Source organism: Anastrepha ludens, chromosome 5 (genome assembly GCF_028408465.1).
Source record: "Anastrepha ludens isolate Willacy chromosome 5, idAnaLude1.1, whole genome shotgun sequence".
In the NCBI taxonomy this organism is placed as follows: domain Eukaryota; kingdom Metazoa; phylum Arthropoda; class Insecta; order Diptera; family Tephritidae; genus Anastrepha; species Anastrepha ludens.
This window is the reverse complement of record NC_071501.1, coordinates 104307128-104323921: the sequence shown is the minus strand read 5'-3', so window position 1 is coordinate 104323921 and position 16794 is coordinate 104307128.

Here is a 16794-nt window from a genome sequence, read left to right as displayed (position 1 = left end):
GAGGCGTATCAACTTGAGAACTACAGTTGCTGGCCCAGTTGCAGGCTGACTTTTCTTCCTGCGTTTGCTTGGCTTGGCTTCGAAAACTTTTATGACTAAATGGGCTTTGAATGCTGTCATAACAATCAGATGATTCGTAAAGAGAAAAGGGAAACCAAGATGTAAGCCATATTCAATAATGCTTAGTACATTTTTGAATCTCGATGTGTGTAAATAGAAAAAATTATGATTAATAGGAAACATTTACAAGATAAGACTCCAATCACACCAACGACGAAAGTTTTGGGTGCGCGAATTATATTGTAAAGGGTGTTTTTTTAGATGTTAGATTTTCAAGTTGGCACTACTTTTTTCGTAGATGGTTTTTTGACAGCTGTCACTTAATTTATGCTCAGTTTGGTTTGCCATTTCATAATGAATAGACTTACACCTGAACAACGTTTGCAAATCGTGCAAATTTATTACGAAAATAATGGTTCGGTTCGCGCGACGCATCGAAGAAAATTTTGTTCAGCGTTGAAGCTCACTTTTGGTTGAATGGGTATGTCAATAAGCAAAATTGTCGCATTTGGAGTGAACATACAATAATCCACAAGCCATTGCTGAGACGCCGTTACATCCTCAAAAAGTCACTGTTTGGTGTGCTCTATGGACAGAGGGAATCATTGGTCCATATTTCTTTAAAACTGAAGCCGGCCATAATGTTACAGTCAATGGAGAGCGCTATAGAGCCATGATTAATGACTTTTTCGTGCCTGAATTGGACGATGTTGATGTGGATGTTGGTTCCAACAAGACGGACCTATGGCGTGGCCTCCAAGATCGTGCGATATAACACCGCTGGACTATTTCTTGTGGGGCTATGTGAAGTCGCTTGTCTACGCAGATAAGCCCGAGACGATTGACGTCTTGGAAGAGAATATTCGGCGCGTTATTGCTAACATACGGCCCCAATTGCTGCAAAAAGTGGTCGAAAATTGTGCCTCTCGGCTGGAATTTATTCGAGCCAGCCGCGGCGGCCACTTGCCCGAAATCATTTTTAAAACATAATGGCAAACCCTTATCTTTATAATAAAGCTAAATTCTTGGCCATAACATTAAATTATATACGTTTTATTTCATCTTGAAAACCTAACCTCTAAAAAAACACCCTTTATTTATACCGACAAGAACAAGGGCACTTTCAACTTTGCGCAAGCTTGCAAGAGACGAGAAACAATTCAAGAATGATAATATACATAAGTGCTTTTCAATGGCATCTATTCAATTTTCTATAAAGCTGATTACGCTACCTGTGCCAATACTTTTTTGATGTTAATTTGTGCCTTATTTAACCTCTCAAGGTTGAGCTTGTCGAAATTAATTTTCTTTCTTCAGATACGTAATAAATAAATACATTTAGAAAATACCGTTTTCTATTTTTTTATACTTTCATTAGAAGAAAAGTTATAGCATTGAGAACTTTGATTTTCGAGTGTGCCAATACTTTTCTGATTCACAGTAAATGCTTTTCAACGGCATCTATTCCCATTTCTTTAAACATTTTTGAAAAACATTTGAAAAAAGAAAACAATTTCTCTAATCTGCCTAAAATTCACAAATGAAGCTAAACTAAATCAAATGAAATGAAAGACAGGGATATTCAATTTCTAATGTCAAAAGCGCTGCAAATAGAACATTGAGCTATTTGAAACTACGCCGTACTGCAAGCGCTTCAAGTGCTTCAAGGAAAGCTGCCATTTGGTACCATATCATATATATTTTAGTATTTTTCTATTCATTTTTGAAATCATCAAAGTCATGCAAGCAAAGCAAGCCTGCATTTGAGCCCACACCTTAAGAGCTCATCAAATGTTGCCTGGCATTTTTTCTTGTGTTTGCTGGGTACACTCGCATAGGAATGTATGTATGTGTTGCTGTATTTTTTCTTAGCTTGTTTAGTGCGTAATAATTTTCTTCCGACTTGTAGCACTTTTTTATTTATAGTTTTTATGCATTTGTAAATTTACATATCCATGCACGTGTGTATGTTTGTATGTAAGCTTGCCTATAGCTTGTTGCTGCAATTGCCAATAGCATAAGTAGTTAGGAGTGCGCTGGAGTTGCTACGAATAACTCTTTGAATTACGTAGTGCAACGTAAATAAGTCAAGATCTGTAATGTATGTGCGTATGTATGCACGCACAGACTTATATTTGCCCATACCTTTTATATGTAGATCGGTGTATAGGCGAGATGTATTCGTAGCTATCTTTTACGCGAGCAGCTGTTGTGTGGATGTTCTAATGCCAAAAGCTATGCACAGGAATAATCTGTGCGTATGCATGTATGTATGTCTGTATGCATGTTTGTGCGTATATCTGCATACGCGCAGCATCTGCCACCACTTGACTTATGGTGCAGAGGAAATGAGGGGTAGAATGCATTTGCTTTGTTATACTTACAAATATGTACTTCCATGCCATAATATCCACGAGCTTTATAAGCAACTAATTTGACATTATTTGAGATATGAGGCGATTTCCATGATAGAAAGAATAATGAGATGGCGCCTATCGTGGTACCGTTACTTTGTTCTCAGCGAATTTGGCAATGAGTTACGTCGTTTTAGAACCAGTATGGCCAGGTTACCACTTTCGTAACTTGATTTAGGATTTTTTTGTTATTTAGCCTCGGAGCCTTCTGAAAAAATGTCTGGAACTCAAGCCAGTTGTGAATAAGAGCAATTAGTTGGTTAAGAATGTCTAAATAATTTTACGTATTTCCGAGGCTGCATCGACATTGTAATTGACGCACTTGGAATTCAGACTTCCGCTACACTTAAAATTGAAATGTGTTTTTATTATTCTTATAGTAACTGCTCTGAGTTTGACTTTGCGCTTTACCCTTCCAGTAAGCAGCGGCTACATTAAATGTTAAACTGCAGTCGACTTTATTTGTCGGAGGTGTAATGCGCTTCATTGCTGTAGCCGCTGCACTGTGGTGCAATGCACTCATTAAGTTCGTGCGTAGATATGTATGCGGTCAAAAAAGTTTACCTTTGTTCTTGGAAAAGTGTTAAAATGCTCAGAAAATGCGTTTTACTTCTTTAATTGGCGTTGTATGTACTTTACATATATCAGCTCGGCGCACTTCTTTCTCGAGTTTTTAGGCTGATATGCAATTTAAATAAATTCATGATTTAATGAATGAGTGCAATGAGTAATATGCGCTGAGCTCATATACATACATACATATGTATGTGCGTAAGTAACTATACACGCTCATACTAGGCATAAAGCGACTTCTATTGCATACTGGTTGCATGTGGCTTGTATACACAGGGGCTTTGAAGGGGCTTTGAGTAGTGTACATGCATACATATATACATACATACGTGAATATATAGATCGTGCATTTTACAATTTGTTGCATTATACTTGATTGGCCTGGTTTTTTGTTTTTTTGTTTGTGGCAGTACAGACAACTGTTTCTGGTAATTTTAATGCATCAAATATTCCTTTAAGAAATATGCCTTAAGAATAACCCGGCTTTAATATTATGTTTTGTATACAGTAGCTCAAAATTAAATTCGTACACCAAACTTATTACATTTAATTTTCTTATAAAAAGAATAGATTATTTTATTATTTTCTTGCTACTACAACAATACTTGGCATATAAAAAAAAATCGTGTAAAAAAATTCTTTTAAAAACAGAATTAGGGGAAAATAATATTAAAAAATTATTTTTAGAGTTCATTTAAAAATTTATTTATTCATTAAATATAAAGGGTTTTCCAATAGCAGGTGTTATTTAAATATATAAAAGGCTATCGAGAGATGATTTACGATTTTTTATGGCCGGAATTGGATGGTATTGATCTGGACAATGTTTATTTTTAACAAAACGGCGCTACGTGCCACATAAGCAACGAAACCATTAATCTTTTACTGGAAAAATTTCCGAACCGTGTTATCTCTCGAAGAGGTGATCACAATTGACCACCGAGATCTTGTAATTTAACACCTTGTGACTTTCTTCTGTGGGGCCACGTGAAAAAGAAGGTCTACGCCAACAGCCCAGGGTCGATTCATAACCTCAAAGATGGAATTCGTGAGGCTATGGATGACATAGGGCAGCCACTTTGCAATTCGGTTTTTGAAAAATTTCATGAAAAGGATATTGTCCTGTAAGCGTGGTCGTGGTGGTCATTTGCCCGATGTTATTTTCCACTATTAACGGCATAGCTTCCTCTTTATAATGCAATAAAAATCCGATCATTTATACTAATATAAAAAATAGCATTTTTCTTTGAATATCAAAATAGCACCTCTTATTGGAAACCCCTTTATTAGATATAAGAAATAAATTATTAAACGACGAGCGTAAAATTTACTAAGCCTCAGAGACTTTTCTTTAAACTAATATAATTTAAGCGCCTCGTACATGCGTCGAAAAATCTCACTCTATTTGCTCGATGAAATTCAAGAAAAATCCTTATATTTGGAAACTCGGGTTAAAACAAAACAATTCGTGTAAATTTTTTTTTTGTCTTTTTAACTCGTGTTAAATCCAATTCGTGTAAGAACAATTTGTGTAAAAAGCGAATTAGGTGTATACAGCTGTGAACAGAGAAATAGCGCACTTCGCACACAATAACATGTAATGATGGCTATTTTTACTGGATGACCTAGTAAAACACTTATTTTTGCACAAATCTATTATTTTATTTCAATATTATAAAAAACAAAATCAGCAACGCAAAATAATATCTACAATTATAAGGAACTCGAAAAATCGGAATTTATCACAATTTGAGCTGGACACTGAAATAACGCACTTTTATAGATCTGCAAAAAAAAAACCGAAATTATTGTAGTTATTTCAAATTTGAAAATTTGAAAATTTTGTTTATTTATTACTTAACGCTGCGTATTTTGTTGAGCCTCCATTATTTTTAAAAACTGCTTCACGCCTGCGAACTAAATTTTCCATTAATTTTGGAATCTCTTCGAAGGAATAGAGTTCCACGCTTCCTGTATTCCGTGCCATTGTTCAGTCGCATTTTTCAATTTTTTCGCTCAACGTTAATGTTAATATCGTTCCACAGTTTTTCAAAGAGGTTAAAGTCGGTGCTCTGTGTTGACCTATACAGAATTGCTTTCTTCGAAAAGCCAATTTTTCACCACTTTTGCTGTATGCTTGGGTAACCAGTAATCCATCAATAACCAGTTTGGTGGCAAGGACTTGAAGAAATGTGGCTCCATCGTATTTTTGAGAATATCAAGAAAAGCAGACTTATGAATATGGCCATTTCTTCTCACTATTGGTCCAACTCCATTCCCAGAAAATGATGCCCAAACATTTAAGTTACCCTCGCCGTGCTTTGCAGTCTTTGTTGTGTACCGGGAATTGAACTCTTTTTTTCACGATCTATAGCCTTTCTAAAGTTTTGTTAAACTAAAGTCTTCTCATCAGCACCAATTATATTAATTTTAGTTTCATCCGTAAAAAGTATTATTTTTCAGAATTTTACGTCTTTGCTTACGGTTTTGTTTTCTGCTGACACATCCATAAAATTTATTTACATTAATGCACCTTTCTGGTCTAGAGACGTGTAAATCGAAGGTGTTGAAAATTGAAGAAAAACAATCAATTTAAAACCGTTTTTATTCATTAGATCAATTTTTTATTTACAAAAAAGAAAAAAAATTTTTCAATGACAATAATAAATAAAATTGCCTCCCCTGAGCTAACACATGTCACTAACTGATTGGGCTGCTCAGGTACGTCTGAAAAATTCGGTCGATTATTCATCAGGAGATATGTCGCTATGGTGGGTAACAGATTTTCAAAAAAACAAAAACCGTTTTTCTAGATATTTTATCTGTTTGGATTTTTTTCACGTTCTCGCTCTGCTACCTGCGAGAACCACAAGTCTACTCAAAAACATATTAAAAATTCCAATCAATCGGTTCAGTACTTTTTGAGAAATTACCAACGCCAACTCGGAAAAAATAGTGTTGAGATAAACACGGTTTCAAGTGCAAAATTATAGTAAATAATAACTACTTACACTCAATCTGCGATTTCAGCTTGATATAATATTTCCTCAGCTATCTCGAATGCCGTATTTTCAGCAACCTTAGCTGCTTTTTTCGCCATCCTTGCCTCTTTTGAGTATTCTGAGGCACTAACGCCAGCTTGAGTTACGCGCCTGGCATCGCATTTGTTGGCCAATTCTTCTGCTTGCGGGTCTATACACACTCCCATTGTGCCCATAATTTTCAAGAGAGGCTTGAAACTCTCATTGAATGTGCACACAGCAGAATATGTGGCGATGTCCACAATTTTTGTGCTGATACAACCATACAATTTATTTTCATTAAAGCGTCTTCGCATAAGTCTGCTTGGTATATTCGAGCTATATTTCTCATATCTTTCCAGCGTAATCGCTTGAGAGGATCGCGATTACTTTTCTTCATGATGACATGGCAGCTGCATTTCAGTATTTCGCGTAGGCGTCTTTCGAATTTTCTGTATTTTAAGCATATTTTTGTCTGCACTGAGCTAATAAACATGAATTTATCGAAAAAATTAGCTTTAACCCTAGATAACTAAGCATAAATCAAAAACTAATCATTCGTCTCACAGTATAAGTATATTTTTATATCTATCATATTTTTTTCCATTTCAAAAAAATGAGTGCAAATTAAGAGAATTATTATATTATTTCTTTTTAACTATTTATGAAAGTTTCTTTAGTCAGGTGGTAGGACGATGATGAGAAGTGAATCACACCGAAACATTGGCATAAAAATATGTACGAATATCAGTTAATCTTCTAAGAACTAAAAAATCGTATAGAGGACACCATAAGTGCGCTATTTCTCAGCCCGTAGCTGTACATTCAAAAGTACCTGTGCAGTTCTGTTTAATTATTTGCAAATTACTAGCAAAGGTATCAGCTTCTCTTTAAAAAGCATCTCTAAGAATCAGAGAGAAACTACATGAAACACTGATAAATGTAAAGCTTGAAGGAAGCACAACAAAATCTCTTCATTTTGCTTTTGAAAATTTGAACTGCATGTGCAAAGGTCTCAAATCTGTGCATACAAGCAGACACACGCATACATACAATATTCAGTTAAAACAGGAAATGCCAACAAAATTCAAAGTAAACATAAAAAAACAAAAAATAAAAAAAGCTCAATCTGAAGGCAAAACAGTGCAAACAGTTGTTGCGTTAGAAATGAAGATGAGAAAATGCTGTGAAAAAAGCATCATACTCTGCAAGCAAAACAAAAAAATAATTAGAAATAGGAAAAAGAGAAAAAAAAAGAATAAAAGACAAACAGCAAAACTTTCATTTTGTGTCTTTTCAATATTTGCACATTTCATATGCAACAAATACTTCGCCCATGCAGCACAAAATACAAAAACAAACAGCAATAGCTACAACGAAGACAATACAACTGTTGAGTCATGCAACATATTACATATGCATACATGCATACATATTTACATTTGTACATACCGGGCATAAGTACATAGACACTCAGAGGCGGACCTATGAAATGGATGTTTGGAGGCTAGGAACGCTTGGAATAAACTGAGATAAAGTCTAAGCGTAATTTTGAGCCTAAACAGGAAAATATTTCAAATTAAAAATATGATAAGCCAAAGTATGAGTACATAATTTGTATGTTTTTCGATAAAGAATTTTATTTTGGATTAAGAATTGATTTATGTTCTATTGCATATTTTTTCGAATCGATTTATTTTGAGACAACGTTTTTTCTGTAACTACTTAAGGGGTTACGAGTAGTTAGAGGCCCGAAATCATTCAATATTTTTTATTTTTTGCTAGTCAATTGCTTTATTTCGTCATCATATTTCGACGTGACTTTAGTGAAATTTCAAAAAAAAAAAAAATTATTGTAAAAGTTATCGCTGTTTGTGTGGAGCACGTTTCTTCAGAAGTCCCTTGCGGTGATTATCTCAAGTCCTTGGAGATTCATCTAAAATCAATCGGACAAGAGAAATTAGTATTATTAATAGATAATCTTGTGCCTGATCGAAGCTTTGTTTCTTTTTTTTCAAAATAAACAATATGGCGGCCTCAGGAAATATTTTTCAGATCTACGAGAAAAAAACCGACAATTAATTATTTAAAAAAAATCGAAATTTTTGAAAAAAAATCCATCGATCCGGCACGAGTTTTTATGTTTTACAAAAGCAGTACAAATTTTATTGAAATCTACCAAGCGGTTTTTAAGTTACAGTGATCGCCAGTTCAAAAAACATAGTTTTGAGACAAACGCATTTAAAGTTTTGCTATCGATTTATGATTATTTAATTACTTAAACTGTGCCCTCTATTCCTGGGTCATATAATAGTTCTTCAGCCGTCGTACGGTCCGGAGCGCCCGAGCGCCCTCTGTTAATTGTTGAATAACTCAAAAAGTATTTATCGGATTCACTTCAAATTTTCACACATTATTTTTAAGTTATTAGACTTAAAGCAAATGCTTAAAAATCCAATTTTTTGAAAATTCTGACTACTCCTAACCACGCAAAAAAAGTGATTAGTTTGCTAACTAATAAGAAGACTAACTGAGAATCTGATTTTGTAGTTAACTCAGCTTTCTAAATCGAGGTAGCTGCAGTTTTAAGGTCATATTTAACTGATGAAGCAGAAGTTTACGTCTGGCTGTGTAAGAGTTCTAATAAGAATTTGATTCTATCTCGCCGCTGCAAGGATTAGGTATGAAGCTTCTGAATATATTGAGAGACGATTATCGGACTATTTTAACATTTTTTAATACTGGGATCTCGCTAATGCACCTCTCAATTTTCAGGATATCCTTTGTGAAGAGTGTCTAATTGCATGTGTTTTTTGCTGTACTTGCATTTTTTCATTTCTTTCGTTTTTTTTCTTACTATGAAGCATTTTCTTTAAGAATAGAAAGTTTGTTTTGGGATGCATTTGTTTCTTTCATCAAAGCTAATGGAAAACTAGTTAAATATTTATTTAATATTAATAGATTTATTTTTATTTTCAAGATAAGTGTGTGTGTGGTAAAATAGCATCGATATTGACTTATTTGCCTGAAAATAGCTGTTGCTTTCAAACATTATTTTTAACACTACTTTAAACACAATTAAAAATATTTGAATTTTGTTAGCTGGTTCCTTTTTTGTCCATAATAATGGGTTTTAGCTCACATCCGTGTCGCTTATTCTTATAATAATAATTTAAAAAAAATTAGCAATACTTTTTTTCGAATATGTTTAACAAAAACTTTTGTCTAATCCCCCCTTTTACTAATTTATTCAGCCACCAATGGGCACAGCTCTCTACTGCATGCGCTGCGCCGTTGAATCGCCCGATTGTTGCCGCAACGCTCAGGCCTGTTGAGCTTTTGTTTCTAAAGCGGCCCTGAAATCCTATTATTTTAATGAGACTGACGATTTTCATGAAATCTGGTATTTGCATAGATGGGACTATGCTTTCATAGTTTATTGCTTTTCATATGGTTTTTAGACAGGATAACACAATCATGAAATGATGGTTATTTACGAAAGAGTTAATTCCGAAATATTTTTGAACGGCGTTGCCACCTATTTTTAAATAAATATTAAATTAAATGTCAAAACCAAGGTATTTTTTGCTTTTGCTATTTGCTACGTTATTTTTCATATAATTTTTTTTTACTTATTATCTAAAAAATACTCATGTGCAATAAGAAAATGTCACCCAACATGTAATGCTTAAAAAAGCTTTACATAGAGGTAAATTTTTAATTTAATTCTACCTATCATATTTTCAATAAATTTTCTTTTTATAAAAAATTAAGGAAAAATTACATCTTATTCGATTCTTGTATAGATATGTACATACATATATGCATACATAGATATATATGTACATACATACTACATACATAGATATTTACACACATACATATGTATATCCATATATACATACATAAGCATACATACATATCTACACATGCCTGAATATATAACGTTCCCACGCCAAGCTAGAAGTATGCCACGTTTCTAATTGTGCAAAGGCACACATGCCCACACGCACACCAGTAGCATACAAATAATACGCACACAAAATTGCGTATATGCAGATGTATATGTATACTTATATGTAAGACATATTTGCATGTACAATTTTGGTGTGCAGATTTGCCTAACAGGCTTTGCATATACAGTCCGCAAGCAACATTCAAATGAATACATACATACATACATACATACATACATGCAGGTATGTATAGAAGTTTAGCAGCACGTCTTCAGTGAGTATACAGCGTCGTGCATAGAAACATATTTGTACTCATCTATCGATGTGTATGTATATACATATGTATGTATGTATGCATGTATGCACATTCGCTTATGCAAATAAAAAATGGATATGCCTATGTGTGCGCTATGCGTCCGGTCTGCTGTGTTGCTGAAAACTACTTCTACGCCTAGAAGCAGAGTAAAAGAAAACAGCTTTTACATTTTGCTAAGAAAGATAAAAGCATAAAAGGCATAGAAGTTGAAAGAGTGCGAGAGTTCAACAAGCGATGTAAAATTCAAAACATTGAAACTCTTAACTATTTTCTTATGTAATAGAAAATCTCTTTTATATCGATTTCTTGTTACTTAGATTTTAATTTTAATTTAAGAATGAAGTTAGTTATTTGATAGGCTTATATGTATGTATATAACATCAAGTTTTTTGCCGCAAGGAGTTGAGGAAAACAGGAGGTCGGCCTATTGGAACCAAAATGTCGTTAATAATTAGCTGATTGATTTTTGGAAGCAAAAATTCAGTCAGCAAAGCTCAATAGCGCTCGCCATTTACCGTAACGGCAGTTCCTTCTTCATTTCGAAAGAAATACGAAAGTGCGCTATGAAATTCGCAATCATATTTTTTTAAGTTAATTTTTTATTTATAAATTTATTTTTTATTTTATTTAAATTCATTTATATTTCCACAATTTGAAGCATTGGTCTGGAGTTAAACGATTTGTGATAACTTGCCAAACCTTACTGAGCAGAAACGTCACAACAGCTGCCAAACCATAGTTATCGATATCAATAGTTCTCATGCAGCTAAAAAACATCCGATATAATAAATTTTCATATTTCCTTCTTTTGTTCATAGAGAAGTGCTCTATTAAGCTCAAAATTGTTGATTTTTCATAGCTTTTAACTAATTGTGTAATTAGTCGACATAGTCCAACTAAAAAACTAGTAAAATCGCATGCCAGTTCGTTCTGCTACTGTTCGGAATTTTTTTTTTGTATATACATATGTGTGCGTGCTCATGCAATATAATCTACTCATGTGTGACATCTAAGCCTATTCAGATCCCGAATGCGTATTTTCACTTGTGCAATTTTGCGTGCGAGTAGTAGAAGCAGCAGCAAAGGAGTATTTACAAGCTACGCAATGCTTTTTTGTGAAGGGTTTTACATACGTGCATATGTAGATATACGTTGGTGTTTATGTATTTGTTAATGCATATGTATGTACTCTTGTAAAAATGTATTTGCCATCCGTTGCACCGCTTACGCATAAAAAACTAAAGCAAAAAGTAAAAAACAAGGAAGCAAAAGTTACTGGCGCATTTGGGCGAGGCTGCAAGTTGCTATTTCTTATGGCTTTTTGTTTAATTTTTTTTTTTTTTTGGTGTATAATTTGTCAACGGAAAAGCAAAAATTTTAATATAAAAAAGGTTTTATTAAAATTTACAATACAAAAGAAGCTATAAAATATAGATATCTAATGGTAATATTATAATGAAAGTTAATTATATCAATCGTTTCTATTGGAAAAAAATTTGTTAAAATAAAAAAAAAACAAAAAAAAAACCAAAAAAAAAAGTTACAATATTAAAATTAAAAAAAGGCTAGGTCAAAAAATAAAAAACGGTTAGGTTAAAAATAAATAAAAGCAAATTTATTCAAACTTATATGAAAAGAAAAGTTATGGCTTAAAGGTCTTATTTAAGTAAAAATTGTTAGGGAAAATTGTATTTGAAAAAAACTTTATTGAAGATAATTCGAATTCAAAAATGATTTCCATCAGAAAAAAATTTGTTGGAATTCAAAAAAATAAAAGCAAAAAAATTGTTAAAATTAAAAAAGAAAAGCAAACAAATTTGTTAAATTTAGATTTAAAAAATCAACAACCTTTGACGCAACCAGCCCCTGCGGCTTACAACCGACCCATTTCGGACCCTCTATGTGGATGCGGCTACCAAACCTAACCTAAACTAACCTAGATTTAAAAAAATAATAAAAGCAAATTTATTCAAACCAATATGAGAAGAAAAGTTATGAATCTAGTACTTAATTAAATAAAAATTGAATGACAAAATTATATTTGATACAAAAAACCTCCTTGTAACGTTTTGCACTTCCATAACCTTCGGCATTTTTCAATTACAAAACTTCTTTGAAAATAATTAGAATTGAAAAATGATTTCCATTAGAAAAAAATTTGTTAAAATTAAAAAACACAAATATATTTAAACCAATATTGGAAAAAAAAATTATGAATCAAAAGACTTAATTGAATTAAAATTGTAGGGCACTTTTTTTTTTACTTCCATAACTTATTTGAGGATAATTAAAATTCAAAAATAAAATAAATATTTGTGAAAATAGAAATATTCGTCGTTTTCTTCATATTAGAAGCTCCTACTTTTTCAGTTGCATTATTTCTTTTAATACAATAAGCACATATACATTCTAATTATGTATAATTTTACTTACATTTTTTTCCTCCGCTCCCTCATGGGAGATGGGGCATCATCAGAGAGGGAAAACGGTAGTTGAAGGCGCATGAGGGCCAACTTTCTTTTTCCTTCTTCTGAACTTCTTTAACTTATTTCAAGTCGAAGTGAGAATAGATACTAAGGGCTATTCCAGGGTCTTTGGTCATATGGAAATGGCAGCGGATGAGCCCCTAGTGGGCAACCGTGGCATTCCAAGCCTCTAATCTAACCAAGAGTCTATAAGCAGCACAAGTTCCACCAGCGGAATAAAGGTGGATAAACCAGCTTCGATTGAGGCATTGGAGGAAAACATTACTAAAGTTATTCACGAGATACCAACCGAAGTCCTCTAGCGAGTCATTGGTGTTTACGCATGGCCGAAGGGATTATCTTTAAGAAATAAATGCCATAAATGGTTTTACACAAAAATAATAAAGATTCCGCAATCAATTTGAACTTTCGTTATTTTATTTCAACTTAAAATCCGATTCTTCTAAATTGGTCACCCTTTACAGTCGATCACAATCGATTTCTTTTACCCTCATTGTGTGAAATGCACCTAATTTGACGCCGGTTCTACGAAAGATCCGGATTTATATCCATCCAAAGACTGCCATTCCAGCAGCATTCTCCGTGCATGTATGAGGAATGTTTATGTTGCTACAACAACAACAACATCTACAGATTTTCCTGTTAAGCTATTTAAGCTAGACATTATTATTATCAAGTCAAGGAACGCAGGTGAACGAAAGCCAGAATACCTGATTTTATATTTGAAAAGCGAAAAATGTTTTTTTTTATTATTTTTGCTCTTTGTTGTTCTATGGCCTTCACTAATATTACTATTACTAATAATATGATACATACATATATACGCTAAATTTTAAATAAATTAACTGAAAAATTGTAAAAAAATGCATAAGCAATAGTTGCTTTTTTAATAGAATTAAAAATTTTAATTTAGTCTCGAAACTTAACTTCAGTAATTACCGCTGAATTTATATTTGATGTATTTGTATAGGTGCAATTTTGTTTTACAGCCAAAAAATATGAATAATAGCGAATCGACGCCAAATCAATCGAGCGCACAGACGAAACAAATCTGTCGCTTTGTTACAAAATTACTTGGCCCCCATTTAAAAAACTGATAATTTTATGCTAAGATTTAATTTAAAAATTTACTTGTTCGCAATGAAAATTCGAACTTCTAGCTAATCAAGATCCTACACATTTCTTTGTTACAAAATTTACTAAATTTGTTTATATACTTAGTTTTATTTATTTATTTATTTTATATATTTTAATTGTTTGCTGCCGTTAAAACTAGCAACAGGCAGGCGAACGCAGCGCAGCAGCTACTTTGAAGCACCAGCAAGTGTAAGCTTTTGTCTGCCGTTGACTAGACTTCTGAATTTTATATGGCCATACATAAATTCTAAATATATTTTGCGTGTATGTGTGCGTACGCACTTTTTATACGCACACATTTAATTATGTTGTGCGAGCTCAAGGTTTTTTCAATAGTATTAGAATTGTAAATAAGCATATATGCACATATATTTATGCATGCACACACACACATACATACATGCAAAATAAAAAACACATATTTCAACAATGGAATAGCAACAACAGCATATGCCAAAAACACCAAACAACAAAAGCTAGCATTAATTAAACAAAATATTCTCCATATATATGCACACGCACACACACACATACCTACATATATATAGGCGCATTATTCTCTTATTGTATGCGAGCAGCCCGTTGCCTCTTTGCTTTGCTCCTCTTCTTCTCATTCGCCGCTTTTTATTGAATTTTTCTGAATTTCAGAATTTCAGAAATTTTATTCCGTTGCTTTTTCAATGCTTTCGTTATTGCTTTTGTCGTTGTCGTCGTCGTCGTTGTTGTTGTGCATACTATTGTGCACACGCATTGCGTACGCTTCGCAATAAGCTTTTGCTAGTGTTATTTCAGCTGCTCGTTGTTGTTATTGCTCGCCGCTATTCTGCAATTCTTTATCGCCTCGCTGGCTTGATTATAACTTGATTTCATATGCTCCGCTGCCGACCCCTATAGCCCTATATACGATAGCTGCCGCACTAGAAATACCAAAATATTTTTACATGAATATGCTTAGAAAAGTGCGTAAGTGTTGATGCGTTGCGCACCGCCTCATTACTCGCTGCGCACCCCCCTCAGACGTTTGATCGTGTCATTCTCTGCGCTCGTCGCTGCGTTCAAGTGTTGCGCTGACGTTATCGCCGAGATATGTGTAAATTGCTGTTTGAATCGTGATTGTTGTTGCTGTTGTTGTTACACGCAATGAGCAAATGTTCATCGTCCGCTTCACTCCCCGCATATTTGACACCATCTTTCCCTACTTTCAGGCCCTCTTCATGCTTTGGTGCTTACATGCGCGCAGTTCCTTGTTTGGCCTATTTTTGTTTTTTTTTTTTGTAAACATTTATGTATTTTTGTATACCTTTTGTATGCATTCAAAAATATATGAATCGTTTTAAAATATTCCGCACTCAATTTATTTTTTTTGTATTTAAATTTTTTTTAATTTTAATAATTACTTAGCTAAATATTTTCTCTGCATATCTGCTTATTTATCTGCAATTTATTTCCTTTTTTTATTTATCACCACTTCTACTTTTTAACCTACACATTTCGTATTGGTTTTGCATACTTTTTTCTCTCTGCTATTTACCCATTGCTCTTTGCGCTCTCTTTGCGCCCTCTTTGCATTTTTTTGACAGACATTCGCGCCTTCTTTGTGTTTTTTTGTCTTTACTTCGCAATTAGTTTTGTGATGTAATAATAATCAACAAGAAAAAAAGTGAATTTGTCTTGCCCAATGGGCGCAGATATTTTTAATTGCTAAATGAAGAACTCAAGTTTCGTAAAAATGTATTTGATAGTTAATTAAAAATTTCAAAATTCTGAAAAGTTCCGGATGATTGTGAACTTGTCTTATTCGGCGGCAGATGGTCAAATTAATTAGTTGAATTGGCAAGAAAATCTCGTTAAAAACATTATAATTTTTCGTGTAATGCCTGCAGCGAATATTAATGCAATCTTCGAAATTTTCATATTTTTGTACTTTATCAGGCTTGGTTTGCATTGTAAATTTTTGTGTGAGCAATAAATTTTATCAGGATTATAGAGTCTGTAGAGCAACTCATCTGTAGTGATAGCCAGAATGCAAATTTAGTTCTGCAATGGTTCATTAAATCTAAATCTAAATCTATACCAGGCCCCAGAAAAATTGTATGCTAAATGAACTTGCAAGGCAATGTAAGTTTAAATAATATACATACATACGAGTAGAAGATAGACAAGCAGGTGAAAGATTGGTGTATGTGCTCACAGAAAGACTTGGTGTGCGTTTCCAAACATCGGTCAGGGGGCTGTAGAAATAATAAAGAGCACATACTGATTTCCCGTCCCAACTATCCCGTCCGGTGCAAAAGTCGAAGTAACTTGGACTACCTTTTCTGGCTGACCTAAATTAAATGGCCCAAGTGTGGCATTGTTCTCATCAGCAGCAGCCATACAAACTGAATTACCCATCTATGCTACTGGCCTAGCTCATATCTTTGATCTAAGTGACGAAGTCCTAGCATACCAGACGAATTTGTTAGACCCTTGTTATTTCAGAGTTGAAGAAAAACATCTCTAAAAGTAACCGCAAGGACATAATCTATAAAAGTTAGGAGCCATCATAATTCCTCTACTATTATGAGGAAAAAAAAGTTGCAGTATTCAAACTTCTCACGTGACATTGGATACTGTTGTTCACTTTTTTATATTGGATATGCAAAATAATAATTATTATTAGTATTTATAGTGGATATATACAATATAACCCTCCCTTAATTAGCACACTGGCCACTAGAGCCTTCGGTGCTTGGAAGACAATTATTTATTTCTTGTAGCTGAAATTTTCTAGCGGCCGAAAAATTTGCAGACTTCTTTAACTTCTGGATATAGTTTAAAAACACGATAAGG